This window comes from Lagopus leucura, unplaced genomic scaffold (genome assembly GCF_019238085.1).
Source record: "Lagopus leucura isolate 7727_CA_CO unplaced genomic scaffold, USGS_WTPT01 Super-Scaffold_73, whole genome shotgun sequence".
Taxonomy (NCBI): domain Eukaryota; kingdom Metazoa; phylum Chordata; class Aves; order Galliformes; family Phasianidae; genus Lagopus; species Lagopus leucura.
In genome coordinates this window covers 101585882-101602490 of record NW_024962252.1, presented here as the reverse complement: position 1 = coordinate 101602490, position 16609 = coordinate 101585882, and the positions used below count along the sequence as shown (strand labels likewise).

Genomic DNA, 16609 nt, shown 5'->3' with positions numbered 1-16609 from the left:
AGAAATTAGTGGGTTGGTTTTTTTTTTCAGTTGTAATAACTGAAAATAAAATTTTCTTATTTTATGACACAGGTATTTCTTTAAGCATAACCATTTTAAACTCAGATTTCCTATTCCACACAATGCACAAATTCCTGAGCATATTTTTGGCTTCACCCCTTTTCCATTAGGATCTGAGGATAAACAAGTGTGTAAATGAAGAACAATTCTGCATTAATTACCAAAACAATATTGAGATTTTCACAAGTAACCCTTAGACAATTACAGCTGTTGGTACCACACTTTCACCATGGAAACTTTTGTTTCACTTAACAATTGAAATTACAATCAGATGTGCTCATCCCTTGTTGAAGTAATAAACAATGGTGCATCTGAAAGAGAAATCCAAAGTGCATCATTTATCTTATCCTATTTTCAATTAGACTGAATAAAGTGTAAGATGGTTCCAAACTACACCACAGTAACAGGGTAAGTAAATTTATTACCACTAGAGTGCTAATCTTAGCAGATGGTAAAAAAATATATTTTTAGCATGAAATATGCTAAAGCAATAAATCTGAACAAGGTAGGTGTTATTAACTAATATCTCCCCGGTGTGAGGTAAAACTCCTGCATGACAACTCAGCATTCTTATAAACTCTGGGTGAATGCTGTAAGATATAAGTCTCCCTACAGGATGAAAAATAGCAGAAATTAGTTGGAAAAGCATACAACGTGCAGTTTAGTACAGCATAGCCAGTAGAGGAAAGAGAGGTGCAGAATTTGCTTAGTAAGAATTTTTTCCCCCAGGACAACTCATTTTTTTCTTATAGGAAATTTTTCATTGATTCTGGAAAACATGAATCCAGCAATTCCCTCCTGCTTTAAAAAAGATGGAAAAAATAAAATAAAATAGTCCACTAGGTTTATAAATAGAAAACAAAAAGACAAACATTAAAATAATCACAGGAGTAAAACAGGTGAAACTTGGCGGCCTTTTACTTCCCAATCTCCAAGTGTAATAAAAAATATAGTAAGAAAAAATAGAATGGAAAGTGGTTTCTTTTGTCATCCACAATACAACAAAACACTTGAAGTTCAGAAAGCACAGAATCACAGCATCATAGAATGACCAAGGTTGGAGAAGATCTCCAAGATCATGCAGTCCAACTGTCCACCTATCACCAACATTTCCCACTAAGCCACGTAAAAAAAACGTATTTGTAAAAAATGCTTTGGAAACTTTGGAGACGTGTTGTTCAGCTGTTTTGTTAGGCAGTGTATTATAGGCAAACCAATTTATTAATGATGACAGAAATGGTGCCAAAATAACTGCTAGCCACTGGCAGTTACTGAAGCTGGCTAGTAAACCTGACTGCAGTCAAGGCAGGCTGGGTTGGAGCAACCAGTCCTAGGCAGCAGGACTATGTAGAAAGGCATTTAGTGGAGTTTCTGAGGTAGTAGTCTGAGGCAAAAAGGGACATCTCACCAAAGCTGTGCTCATACCTAATAATGATGAAAGATAAAGACTGCACAGAACTTATGGAGTCTACAAAGTGCTGCAGCTCATTTCTTGTGCAGAATCTGCATCCTTCTTAGCTTGTATTTGTCTTCTTCTCACATGGCAAAGATTTTTAAAGAGGCATTATGAGTTTCTACTCATTTACATAGCCTGAAAAAAAAAAAAAGTGTCCTGCTTAGGAATCATGCAAAATATACATACAGCTTTATTCCACCTTTTCCACGCAGCAGGTAAAAAGTATTTTAAAAATAACACTGTAAAATACCAAGTAGATATCCCAAAAATATCGCATCAGATTCAACTTGCAGGGTAATGAAGCAGAACTGATGGCCAGCTTATTGGCCACAATTAAGCCAAAGAACAACAGGAAGGAAAGAATCGTACATGCCGAAATAGGAATAAAATTTATATATATATTATATAGAGAATTAGCCAGAAGTACTCCACTGCCAAATCTTCCCTAGGGAGTACTGTTCAAATTGAAATTAATATAATCTATTATGCAAAACATTGCTGTAATCTTCATTTGCAGGTCACATGACTGCTTGACTCAACTTTTTCTTTTCAAGTACATCAGAGCGGTAGACATGAGGACTGTGTACTGGTCTCCAAAAAAGCCAGAAAGCTCTCAAATGGAGAGCTACCTGAGTGAAAGCTACAAGATGAGGCCCACAGCATTCAAATGGATCCCTTATCTAATAAAATATAACAACTTTTAATAAAACTGTGACTATAAAAATCACAGAATTAGTCTATATTGTGTCTTTACAGGTTTGCTTCAATAATAGAAGTAAAATAAATTAAGGCTTTAAAAGCAGTACTTTTGTTGCTCTAAGACTCGGGTCTCGCATTTTTATGCCTCAATTAAGAATTCCCTTAATTTGCTCGGTTCAGGTTTGCGCCAGTCTCGTGGGAAAACCACACAAAGATGGAATTAAATTGGAGGGGTTTCTGAAGCATGAGGTTGGCCCCCAGTGTAGGTAGGGGTCCAGGTGGGATGAGGCACAGCCAGGAGATGAGCACCATGTGGCTATGCTCTGGGCATGCAGCTAAGCAAGGAAAGCAATGGCAAAACCAAACAGCTTAGAAAAGGAAAGCAAGAGACCTTCATATAATTCCTGAAAACAATTTGTAACAGATATAAACATAGATCATAAGCCCTTTGTCAAATACTGTGGAGGAACTGTGTTGGAGAGCTGCTTCCATGCCATAGCTTGGGGATGTGGATGGAGTTGGTGTGGCAGGAGATTCCAGATGCAGACTTGTGATGTAACCCACTTCTCCTAGTTGAGAGCTGATTTTTGATCCCTTTCAATTCTTGGATTCACGTTCAAGGACAGGGCACTCAAGTAATCTTGTGAATGCACTTTGTGTTATCTGTCCGGATGAAAGATTTTCATTAAAAAAAAGGAGCTTACAGCTCCTGGCCACTCTGCTTCCATTCAGCTCAGTACTGAAGGACTTAAATGGAGATATACACTGAGGGGTCAACACCCAAAGTGTAATATGCATGGCAGGGAAGCTTTCAATCACCTGTCACATGGAGTCAAGTTGCTATAAATCTTGGGAACAAGATGGTTTTTTCCTCGCTATGTTTTTATGAGAAACAGGTTACTGATAATAACTCCTCTGACACTCCGACCTACTTCCCAGTGTATTTTGCATTGGTGTTTCACTATCCACACACTGTGGGAATGCAAGGGTACTCTCAGAACTGTGCAGTGGATTTCAGCTTCAGGCCACTTTCCTGCCGAGATGCATCCATCTCCCACGGCCACCGGGCCAGCACCTCAACAGCAAAGCTGTGCCAGCAAGTCCACATGGCCCCAGGTTCTCCCTTTAGTTATTTCCTGGGTACTTGTCCCTAATAGCTATGCCTCTGATGCAAGCCTGCTGAGGGAGTACATAGAAGAAACAGAGCATAAAGACCACACGGATTCCCCGGCACGTGAAAGGGGATGGTGTGAATGATACACAAACCAAACCCATTTGTCATTTTGCAGGTGGCCAGCTGGCAGGGCCCGTTCTGTCTGTTTCAGAGGAAGGAGTTTGCTGCATTTTTTTGTCTCAGTCCCACAGCTGGGGGATGCCTGGGGACCAGAAGCATGCCCTTTTTTGGGGGTACTCCCAGACGTGTGATTTCTGTTCAATAACGGGATCACTGAAATATGGGTATTAGTTGAATGGCACTCAAGATCCATACAGCCAGCAAGAAGTCCTCAATACAAACAGCTGTTCAGTTTTGTGGGGAAGAACATTTGTACTGCATGCTACTTTAAGTTTTGGGCGTTTAAAGCATCAGTCCTCGAGAACCATCAGAATAAGAGAATGCAAGAAACTCTGGCTGTTCTAAAGTGATTTTCAAAAAGATTTTGCCTGTTTCAAAGCAGAAAATGTAGAGGGAAGCCATGTCATCGCTACTGTTTGTATTATCTAACCAATCCATTCTTTCTAATAAAGAACCAGAAGAAATAAAAACCCATTGATCTTTATTTATTGACTCCCTCAGTGAGTATAGTTAAATTTGACACAAATCAATCACAATAAAGTTAAAAGAATAATATAGCACAATATGACCCAGGAAGGGACTGGAAGTTTAATTACTGAGACTACAGGTTTTAGCATATGTAGAGCCACAAAACGCTCAAAACAGAGAATTTATCCTTCCACTGTGTCACTGCATGTAGCCTTTTCAAAAAACACATCCTGTCTTTTGCTTTTCTGTTGTACGAGGTGATTTACACAGAACAAAGGTTTTCTTTGAAAGGTCATCTTCCACCCCCTTGCCCTGGTCCCCAGCTTAGACACTCCTGGTGACGTCAGTGTAAAATGATAAGAAAATTCCTGGTGTTTATAAACATTTTTAAATGTTTTCTCAGCCAAAGCAGATAGAAAATACCAAAAGGTGAGGGGAAAATGATGTCTTTCTAAGGGAGTAAGTGGCTCTTTGATTTCCTTTTCTCTTGCAGTTCATTGCCATTAATTTAAAACTTCCCAGGCATCCTCAAGGCAGTAAGGTGGGCCAAAATATTAGTTGCTGTCAAAAGTATATCTGTGTATAGTTTTGCTTTATGAGGTGTGTGTTCAAGAGGCAAATACAAATGCCAATAGAGGTCACATCAGTTTCTGCATTATGCTGTTTAAAACATGGAAAGTAAGATTAAAAAAAAAAAAGAAAAAAAAGAAAAAAAAAAGAAGCCTTTTGGGAAAAGAGAAAGGAAAATTAAGATGACAGTTAAAAAGACAGAAAGACAGATAGGGTTTGCCTGACTACCCTCATGTTGCATATAATCTGCAGCCACTACTTTGTATTGCTAACTTCTTAAAGGAGTGTGACCTACCAGCAAAGAAGATCAGACCTGTGGCAGAAAAGCCTTCTGTGGGCTGAAAAGTGCAAGAAATGATGCTCTTGCAGTTTGCTGCATAAGAACAAAGGCCCCTCAGGGTCTTTTGAGGTATTTCAGAAAATTGTAGGATCATAGAATGGTTTAGGTTGGAAGGAAGCTTAGAGAACATCTTCTTCCAACCTCCCATGCCATTGGCCAGGAAAATTTTTCATAGTGATTTTCTCACATTACCCCTCTCACATTCAGCCTTAAAGGAAATTCATCTGCATTGGACTTATTTGCCGGGGATGCACAAATGCACAGACACAACTGAATTTCTTTTGTACACTCTAAACAGGAGTAAACTGAAGCAGGAAGGCACAAAGCACACATACTGAACAACTATGAGTGGTTTTAGGACATGGACTCATAGAACACTTTAGGTCGGAAAAGACCCATCAAGCCCAACCTTCCTGATCAAGATCTTCAAGCCTGATCTTCCAAGTGTATCACTAAACCACATCGCTTGGTGACACTGGTAAGAACTTTTTTCTTCAAATCTGGAAGAACATGACCAAAGCCCCCAAAACATAGCCTTAGTAAGCCAGTTTTGCTTGCTTGGCTTGCCGGGATGTTAATCCTTCTCTGTGAGTAAGCAAAATGGTGGACACTAATGTAAAACTGCACAGGCCATAAGATGGGGAGAGGTGGGCTCTTCCTCTTCCCCACTGCTCAAGTCCTGCTGTATTCAGACACCTGAATACAGAGACTTCTGTGCAGTCAGAGATGCAAGTGAGCAGTATTTCTCTCCTCTATAATCTCTTTTCAGGGTTTGGGTTTTTCCCCTCTCCCTGAGTGGAAACGGAGTGGGCAGGAGGGCTGAAAGCTGATTTCTGCCATTCTGAACAGGGGCAGACTTCAGGGAGCGGGAGGAAAATGGCGCTGTGTGATTTCTTTGCAGCACTGTCTCCCCCGTTGCCTGGTGATGAAGGCACCCTCCAGGGCACTCAATATCAGCCCCTTCTGAAGGACATTGACTCAAACATTGGAATAGGAATGAAAATAAAGACAACCTTGCCTCAATCTCAAAATAGAAAACATAAAATTATATTAATTGGTTAATGTCATCAAAAACTAATTACCATAGCTGTAATTTTCCAAGCCAGCCCTTTTTTCCCCCTACTGATAAATAATAATTATCTATTGGCTACAATAATGTGATATGCACAAAAGCAAAACCATTAAGATTTAATTGTAATGCCTACAAGTTAACACATTTAGAGGACACCATTAGAAAGTACAGCATTAGGTTCAAACTGTATTTCCTTGGCTGTTCGGGGTGAAGCAATCCTGTAGTACTGATATATGGCTGGACATACGAGGACATGAAAGAGACAAGGTTTGTGGGCACAGTTCATGTCACCAAGGGCAGCTGGGTAAGCAAACAGCTTCACCGGCACAGAAGCCAAGGATGCCCAAAGACTTTCCATGTGTAATTTGTCCCACGGAGCGGGCAGTAAACAGAGCTGGGCAGGAAGGACTGGGGTTGAGAACCTTACCCTGTGCCATAAACCACCAGAGATCAGCTTTTCTCTCAGTGTCAGCTCGGCGGTCCAAAGGCATGACCAATATCTGCCCAAAGCAGGGCATGTGCTCCGATCACTGTGCCTTACCTTGGAAAACATCACAGAGAGCACGCTGAGGGTGCCTGCAGTTTTCCCACAGATTAAAACCAGCCATTGCTTAAGATAAACTGAAAGTTTAGCTTTTTGCCATAATGCAAATGGCCCTTTCAAATATAAATAGCACTTGCAATTAACTCAAACTTCAGCAGCCGGTGGTGACGGAAAAGAAACGCTTGGCAAGAGCAAATGCTGAGTCATAGAAAACTGACAAAATTATATGGGCAGTTATCACCAAAATGCATTATTTATCACTGAAGCCCATTGACGCCTGTGCTTACACAGGAACCCTCCTGTGATATTGAAGGCCAAAGTATCTTCTCTCCGTAACAACAGTGTTGTATCTTTGGCAACTCTAGCAGGAACTCAGAAAATCAATAGCACTTCATGAGCAAGGTCTCGGTCTTCTTCTTTTACGAGGATTCTGTCAATGCAAGTGGCCATTACTGTACTTTAAAGGCATGATATAAAATTGCTTCAACAAGATATAAGACACACGGTTTGAAAGAACCTGGTGAGAGTATTTTAGTCAAAGTTAAATAGTTTCATCACGTAATTACTTCTATTGGCACATCTCCAGCTGGATACACTCATGCAGGGTATGCGCTTTCTGTGACGGGTGGGGAAATTGTAAGGGAGGTCTGTCGATGTGATTCAGGTTGATCTAAACAAGGTCAAACTGCTAAAACGGAGCCACAACCAAGCATCCAATACTATTGACAGAAACACAGTAACAACAAAGTTGCTGCCATTTTTTTCTTTTCCTTATTATTTTCCTTTTTTAGCTAAGTGATCTGAAAGTACTTTTAGTTTTATAGCTGAAAAATATGCCATCCTGATTTGCAGACTGGTAATTCATTTTCTAAGGACTGTTTAGAATTTATTCAGGAGGAAAAGGAAGCTGCGTTGGTGGCTATAACTGATTCACATTATATGACAAAATTTAACTTTTCTATTTTATGGGATTTTATGAATTCCACTAAAGCCATTAGCTGGTTGTCTCTTTGTGATTAAATTTAACCACTTATACAATACTTTAAAGTGATGACAGTCACATCTGTATTTATGTTTTCTTTTGTTTAAAGTGGATGTGCCTCAGAAAACCAAGACGTTTCTGAGAAAAGCCATTTTCTTCAATTCTCTGTGAACGAAGGAGCTCCTCAAAAATCCCCCCAAAACAGAAGGGTTAAAATGTTTTCTGAATGGAAGGAGACACCCACAGCAGAGGGCATCTGTCCCATCAGGCGGTGTAGCTGAGCCAAAGCTTATTTGGCCCTTTTAAACACAAGCAGCACTCAAAGGCATCTCAATAGCCATCACAGCTTCAATTAAATGGCTTTGCCTCCTACCCCAAGAACATGTAACAGCCCTCTTCAGCACTAGGCTATAAGAAAGGCTGCATTAAAGGCACAAAGCACATTATCCCATGCTCCTGTGACTGGAAACACTGGCTATAAGCATGCCACACAGCCTCAATGGGTCAGATGCTAGGTAAGTGCAAGAAAATCCCATGCTGATGGATGTGGAGGTGAGTCACCTTGCTCCATGCAGCCTGGGAGACAGGGACAGTGACATGACCAACATCTGCCTGCACAACAAATCCACTGCCTGTATGCAGGTGTGCAGGTGATGCAGATATACAATGCAGAGATGAGTTTCCTATGTTAAGTTGCATTGATCAAGCTACTTTGACAACTGTGCTTGTCTGCTAATCACGTTCAGCAGGCTGTTGTTCCAGCTTCACACAAATGAACTGCTTCAAAAAGTTTCTTGCTTATTTCATTCTGCAATTACCCGGTGTGAGGTTTAAGACAAGAAATGTTTAACCCTGGAACAATGACAGAAATAAAAATGAAAACTGTATTACCCAGCCCAGTCAGACATGGGGTTTCTGACCTCCACAAAAACCCTCGTCCTCTGTTTTGAGTGAGACACCCCCATATATGTGTCTGTAAATTATGCCAAGGCCTCCTAGAAATTTTTCTAATCCATTCATTGTAAGTTCCGTACCTTTGTCTGAGGCCAACCAGCCAGTTCCCTTGGACTGAGGAGTTAAAGGAATACGACAAACAGAAGTAATATCACATTTCAAAACAGCTTTTCTGTATCTGAGATGCTCCCCCTAAAATGCTCACTGCTTAGGTATAGCAGACGTAAGAAATCACTACACTGTCACTCAGAGGCCTCCTGTGGAGCACCACAGAGCCTGCATCACAGCTGACCAACAGAAATACCCACACTGAAACTTTCACAACGGAATCCATGCTGAGCACGTGTTCTTAAATGCATTCGGATTGTCATCTTTCCTTAGATTCCCAAAATACTAAATTACTTACTGAAATATTTTTCATTTGATGATCCCTGTTAATGAATGTCTAGAAGGGCTCTGGATTTCATCTCTGAGAATTTCATCTCTGTGACTTTTTTTTTTTTTTTTTTTTTTTTCATTCAGAGGGTGGTGAGGCACTGGAACAGGTTGCCCAAGGAGGCTGTGGATGTCCCATCCCTGGAGGCATTCAAGGCCAGGCTGGATGTGGCTCTGGGCAGCCTGGTCTGGTAGTTGGTGACCCTGCACATGGCAGGGGGGTGGAAACTGGATGAGCACTGGGTCCTTTTCAACCCAGGCCATTCTATGATTCTGTGATATGATTCTACAACTTCAGTGGGACTATCCTTTTTATCAAGAGGCATTCTGGTTGCTAATATGGATCAGGATGGTCAGCATGTGAGATCTGTCCTGTTGCACACACAGTGAGAGAGAAAAGTGCAAAGAACACACTCACTTAACAAAGAACCATGAGGGCAAATTGAAGGGTTGGCCTCCACTGCTCAGCTATGCACCAGGATCACCTGAACAGTGTCCTACACAGCAGATGTGGCTCTTAAAAAAATAATAATAATAATTTTTTAAAAAGACAGCTACAAAACAGGTATCTATTTCACTTCTCATTCATTTCATGGGTTATTAACCTGTGTACTTTGTCCCTCACTCTTCACTTAACACCCTCTTAAACTTTTGAATCCTTGGGTGCGAATTCAAGACCATGCCTGAACATCTAAGTGCTATTTTCCAGGCACTACAAGAGCATAACACGTTAAATAACAAGCCATTAATGTCAAAAAAACAAGCTTTACTATACATTTTTGGCATTAATTTTATAAGCGCCATAAAACAGGCTTTTTTACTGGGTAGTTTTGGTATATAATTTCTTCCACAAGAAGAACAGTTTCTCTATAGTTAACACATGTGGCAGGGTAAGGAAGCTAAAAACAACATCCCTGTAAAATTCATACTAAATGATGGAAATAATAACTGGAATACATGTAATTTGAGTAGCATGCCCGAAACAACAGGCAGAGACTGCAAAAACAAACTGCAAAGGAATAGGTCAAACTTTGAGACCCGAGCGGAGAAACAGGAAGTGCAGGGGTTTTTTTGTCATTTTTTGGTCACGGATACACACGCTGTGACGGTCAGAAGTACCTGAAAGAATTCAGAGGGCACTGGAGGAGAGGATGTGGGGAACACTGAGCTCGGAGCACCTCCTGGAGAGGCGTGGAGCTAAGCTGGAGGCGGGGGCTGCCTGCAGGGGAGGCGACGGCCATCTGCGCATCTTGCACCGGGCCGCCGTCCTGCAATTTGCAAGGTAGCACAGCACAGTGTTATTAAGCACAGGTGTCTCCATAATTGTGGTACTGAGAGAAATCGGTGCTCAGTGGCCCACAGCTTCACCCTTCCGCCGGTGTGATGTGATGGGTAGTCTGTAATACAGAGAAGAGAAGCAGAAATTGGTACAATCCTCTGTGCACAAAGCATTTTTAGCTCCACGCTGACTCTCCTGTGTGACAAGTATTTATTCAAGTAGTGCAGTTTCTGCTCAAAACCAAGTTTCCTCAGTCAGAAAAACATAATAAATTTAACACCTCTCTGATTTCATACTCATGTAGTGGGAGCCATTTTAAAATGTTTCTGTTTCTTTCAGAAGTAAGTCTGTGCTCCACATAAAAAGGTGTATGTCAAACCAATATAATCTCTCAGGCTTTTTCACTCTGACTACTGTAGTTTTAGAAACAATGAAATTCCTTTCTGAGGACAAATGACATGAATAAGTCAAACAATAATTTTAAGACGCAGTGTGAACATCAGCAGTAGGAGGTAAGCCCAGTGTGTTCCAATTGCAGCTTGGCACAAAAATATATGGAAAAAAAAAAAAAAGATTCTAGCCTGTGAACTTCGTTTTCAATGGAAGTAATACTTGTGCCATAAATCTACAGGCAGGGATCTCACAAAAAGTGGGAAATTTGTTTACACTGCCCCTGCAGGATTTTCTTGTTCCTTTACACTACTTACGCAGCTACCTGAAAAAGTCAAAATAAAATGTCGAAAGCAATTAAAAAGAAGTAAATATGCTCTTTAGGAGATCAGCTTATGCACATACATGTTAATGACTCCTGATTGATTGCCTGATGCCACAAAAATTAAGTATGAAATAGTAAACTTTCAAGTCCAATGTGCACCCGTTCATTCCTGTCCACCACTGGTACGCAGACTGTAAGTAAAGCCCGCAGCACCCAGGCTGCATTGGGCACAGCACTGCCAGCAGGGTGGTGGGATTGGCCACCCTAGGGAGGCTGGATGTTGGACCAGGCTGCCCAGAGAGTCTGTGTTGGAAAATCTTTTGGGATTTTCCAAACCCATGCGGATGTAGTCATGGGCAAGTTGCTGTAGGTACAAGAGGCTGTCAGACAATCTCTGTCCCACACCAACCTGATGATTCTGTCAAAATTCTGACCGTACCAGAGACACAGAATCACAAAATGGGTTGGATTGGAATGGACCTCAAAGGCAACCCAGCCCCAACTCCTGCTGTGAACTGGTTGCCCTCCCACTCAGATCAGGATGCCAGAACCCCATCCAGCCTCGCCTTGAGAACCTTCAGGGATGGAACACCCACAGCTTCTCTGGGCAACATGCAATTAACTAAATTCTCCCTCTTATTCAAGCTTAATTATACTAACAGGAGGACACTTCAGGCAACCAAAAACCTGCCTTCTCTCAACACTTTCCTAAGCCCCAGGTATGCATTGAGGGGAAGAAGAGCACGTGTTTCTGCAGCCCCACAACAGCCCAGAATGCTGCTGAAACTTTGCAGTATTCTCCAAGGTTTCACGAGTCACTTCAATTTCCAAAGTATTACAGGATCAGGAGTTTCCAAATATAGCTTACATTCATTTGTAATTTCATTTGTAACCTTCTTTTAGTTGGCAAAAAAAAAAAAAAAAAAAAAGCATTGTGCCGTATTTCTTGGAAATAATGCATAGTTTATCACCCATCATGCTGTTTGCTCAGGTGTAGAGGTGTGCGAATATCAGCGTTTTATAGAGAGGTTACCCAGAAAGCGTGTGTCATTTAGACCCGTTCAGACTTGGCCTCCATCTTTTGCCTTACGGCAAATGGTTTTTACTGATCATCATTAGAGTAACCATGCTTTGCATATGGAAACCCGCTGTGTGTATTGGCAGAACAAGAGGAAATGGTTTTAAGTTGAAAGAGGGAAGATTTAGGTTGGATATCAAGGGGAAGTTATTTACCAAAAGAATAGTGAGGTGCTGGCACAGGCTGTCCAGAGAGGTTGTGGATGCTCTGTCCCTGGAGGTGTTGAAGGCCAGGTATGATGGGGCCCTGGGCAGCTTGGTCTAGTATTAGATATAGAATTCAGCAGCCCTGCCTACTGCAGGGGGGTTGGAGTTTGATGATCTTTGAGGTCCCTTCCAACTCGAGCCATCTGTGATTCTATGATGATTCTATGTGTACGTATTACTGTGGCCTTGGAAACTAGCAGAGAGCATTTCATTTCTGAGACAATCACATGCTAGTCCTCTCCACCTGTCCAGAAGCAACCTGTACCTTGAAAAGCCCTCTTGGGAACTCCCCCTGAGCTATGGGGGGATGGAGCAACAACCTGCAGTGGCTATCCCTGCAGAAAGAGAGCCTGGAGGAGCCCAGAGGCTGCACTGAGAATTTGGGATTATTACAACTGGGTCTTCCTGAGAGGGAAACTGGCACCCAACCATTAAAAAGCCCTCCTTCTTAGAAATGCAGAAATAGCTAAAAATTCAATACCTAATGACAGTTCTAAGCTTTTTGTATCGCTTCTGATTCTAAACTGTGGTTGTTAAGACTATATACAAATATTACTGCCCTTAGACCTATGTCAAGTATATGGTTAGAAATACAATCAAATTGCCGTCTTCATAAAGTGTGCCTTCAGCTAGAAAAACACTCAAAGGAGACACTATAAATATCAGCAGGGAGCATCCTCTGGGTTTAAAGACGAGAGGAGACACACGCATACACATGCATAGAAACACCTTTAATGCCTAAAAAACAAAAAGGAATGCTGAAAAACCTCAGTTGCTTTTAAACTTACAGAAAACGTGAAGGAAAACCAAAAAGTGAATCCATTCAGTTGAAAACATGCAGTATTTTACAGTGCAGGCAAACACACATTTTACTGTGCATTAAAACAACAGAGTCTTCCAGCAGAATTTTATTGCTTTTTTTTCTAAAATAAAGGTAACGTACTCACTCTGTATGTTCTCATCCTCTCAAATATCTGAATAATTCTCCTCTAGCAGAACTCGGACCCTGCTATGCAGATCAATTAAGAAGCAACACTATCATTATAAAACCCCACACCGAAGAGCAACATGGGGTTCTGCAGCAAGTATGTAATTGTGCTAGTCTCAAAAATGCATAAAAAGTAACCATAGGGAAGCTGATCATGGATTTCTTGTTAAAGAAGACAACAAAATTATCCCAAGTTCTCTTAACATTAAGAACTAAACATTTGGTTTAAAATACCAAATGAGAGTTAATAAGATATTTTTTCAAAACCGATAATTCAGAATTTTTCAATAAGTTTCCCATTAACATTCCCCCATCCCCCTAAATACCATTATTTTTTCCCAGCTGTATAAATAGTCTTACTGAGTACGGCCTGAATGAATGCACCGTTCAGAAAACAACATAATTACAGCCATTTCCAGCAAACTGGGTGCCAAAAAAGTTACAAATTAATTGAAGGTTAGCACTGAAAATTAAATCCTAGTCAGCTTGAAGTCATTTTTTAGGCTAGTTTATATGAAATTAAATAGGAAGTTCAGTCTTCCAATATTCCATCAGCTTAGTGGAGAGATTTCTAAAGTTCAGGTGAAGAAGTGGTTTGTACTGCTCCGTCATGTGTAAAACTACATAGCTCCCCATGGGCATTTCTTTTCTCTGCCCACTTCCCAAGTGCTCCAAATGTGAAGACTAAGAGAACTTCCTGGTTCTTCCCCAGTCCTCCTGGACATGGATTCTCCCCAGAAGAGCCAAAAAGCTCTTTGGGTTGACCTCAGCCACTGTGAAGTCAGTCTGCACCACAAAAAACAAGGAAGCAGAAAGCATAACTTCAGGATAAACACAGTTCTAGGTATTTCAGCCACAACAAACTAAGAAGAAAAAATACAACATGCTACCATCAAGAAGCTCAATTAAAATGACCACATTTAAGTTAGAGGGGCCAAGAATAACAACAGTCATCAGCAGCATTCTTGCATTCATCCAACTTGGAGGCAGTCACAGAGCTGTTAGCCTACTTTCTTTTTTCATTATCTCTTTTTTGGAAGCACAATATCTTGAGATGAAGGATCAGGTGGATATTTGTGTTGTCAGCATACATCAATGAGGGGCAGATATTTTAAATTTCAAATTAATTCAGAGTTGCCCAGAAACACGTTCTTTACACGAAATCCCAAAAGTTATTCTTGTCTTTGTTTGAAAGCACTGTCCAACGTGTCTTGGTTTGGCAACCAATCCACGTTAAGCAGAACATCGAAGCAATTGAACATCTCAGATATTGAACTTGCATTTCAGTGTTTTGCCTGAAAAGGATACAAGCACACCCATGTTGAGAGGGGGCTTTCCAACACAGAAAAATAAAGCTTTTAGTCCAAGGAGGACAATCCTCTGCTTAGCTCCCTTCTTGACTCTCGGATCAAAGAACATCCCTGAGGAGACATCATCTAGGTGCGAGATTTTCCACTCCCAGTGGGAGTTTGCTAAGCCTTTGTCACCCAAAATGAATGAAATCTTTCATCTCCCAGCTCTCAGGGTACTGCTGTGACCACCAGGGTGAGAGGGGACCACCGCTGCCTCTCCTTGTACTTGGCAGCAGGGCAATAAAAAAGTCTCCTGAAAGACAAGTTAGGAGAAGAAAGCAAAAAGAGTGGTTAAGGAGCTCCCAGGAGAAGGAAGAGATCAGGGTTTGGGTCTACATTCTACTCTTCTCTATCAAATGTAGGAAGCATAGCAGCAGAGTATCCCTCACCCTGCCCCCTGCTCAGTGCCCAAACAACCCCTCACCCAAAGCTCTGCACAGAGCACAGCACCCAGCTGGCACCATCACAACAAGCAACGTCATGCCACCGTGACGAAGATCTCATCACCAAAGCTGACAATAAGGGGAAAAAATAAATTTCGTACTGGTCCCTGGGTGAGTGAATATGAATATTACTCCGATTTTCAGTTGAAATGTTTTGTGGAGCATAATTAGCCTTTTAGGCATTTTAAAAATAATTGGGGAAGTTGTAGGTCAAAAGGTTGCTGCAGAGAAAAGCTGAATTTTGAAAACATCGCTGGCAAGAATTTTCTGACATATTCTCAGCCTCTTCATTCTCTGTTTTTGTTGTTCTTTTTTTATCCATGAAGGGTATATAAAGGGCATCTAAAACTTTAGTCAATAGATCCATTATTATGATTGGCTGAAAACCATAAAATGCATCCATCAAACCATTGTGTTGCATCTTGTGTTAAATTATGGTGATAAATAGTCCTTTTTTCATGACGTCACCTACTAATCTATTCAGAAATCCATTCACCGCTGCCATTATGCATCACTCACACTCATGCTGGCTCGTTGAAAAATCCTCTGCATGACACGGCCCTGCAAGGCTGCGTGCTGCTCTGCAGAGACAAATATTTTCTGTTGCTTTTATGTCCTATTGTGAAACAATTGTTTTTCTGGTTCCCAGAGTTACCCCAAGCGTGCAGTAATGTCCTCAGCTATCAGCTCTGGGCATTGTAGCTCATGTACTTTTAATTGTTTACAACTTACATCAGAACTGGATTGAGTCCATTTGTACTCATATTGTTTTATCACTACAGGATGATACATTTTGCCACCTTCTTCTAGGTCAAAACTGAATCCCATTGAGACCATTTGAACAGAGAACTAATATTCACAGGAGTTGAGCTGGGGATGTATAGCAATTTTATTATTATGTTTGGGATTTTGCTTTGAATTTAGACAAATCTTTCTTGTATAATTGGATTTCATAACACTTGAATTACAGTTTACAAAAACAATGATGAAAAAGAATAAAAATATTTGGCTAAAATTACTTTAAATCAAATGATTGTCTATGAAAACAAAGAACATTACCAGCTTTAGTTTTTTTCATGCCTCCTTATCATTACACATGCATCTTATCTTTTGTTTAAATAAACTGCCTTTTTCTTCCCTCAATTAGCAAAGAACAGAAGAGGCAGGGTAAGTCAGGGCCAGCCTTTACATGATATTTGTCCCAGATTTTGTCACTAACTGATGAGAATTAGGGACATTTTTAAAGGATTGCAGAAATACCTTGCATTTACAATTCTCATTTAAAATTAAAACAACAATAACAACAACATAAGAAGAAATCCCCAGATGAGCTTATTTCCTACTTCTAACATGTATGGAAATAAATGAAAAAGTATGATGTAAAGGAGCAGAGTAAAAAGCAAGAGCCAATAGCAAACACATCATATCATCTCAGAATCAAACTATCTTCTTTTCTTGTTATTATTAGCAATAGAACACAAAAACAAAACTGGAGGAGGGCTATAGCACCTCTTTTTACACAGAGCACGCAAGGATCTCATCACTTCAGGCACAGAAAGCGGCTACTTTTTTTTCTCTTCCTTTCTCTCTTCGGTGTTTCCAGCACTACTAAATGATGAATTAAGCCTGAGGGAAGTTGGCTTCAGCTCAAGATATGAACAAAAGCTAACTGAT

At 40.7% G+C, this 16609-nt stretch overlaps 1 long non-coding RNA gene across 1 annotated transcript in view; it reads right to left on the bottom strand.

The window, feature by feature from the left end:
- LOC122182714 overlaps nucleotides 1-10044 on the bottom strand; it is a 59399-nt gene extending 49355 nt beyond the window's left edge. Inside the window, exon 1 of the long non-coding RNA XR_006179943.1 lies at nucleotides 9994-10044. This is a non-coding gene — a long non-coding RNA (uncharacterized LOC122182714). The remainder of the gene's footprint in view (nucleotides 1-9993) is intronic.
- Nucleotides 10045-16609: the final 6565 nt, after the last annotated feature.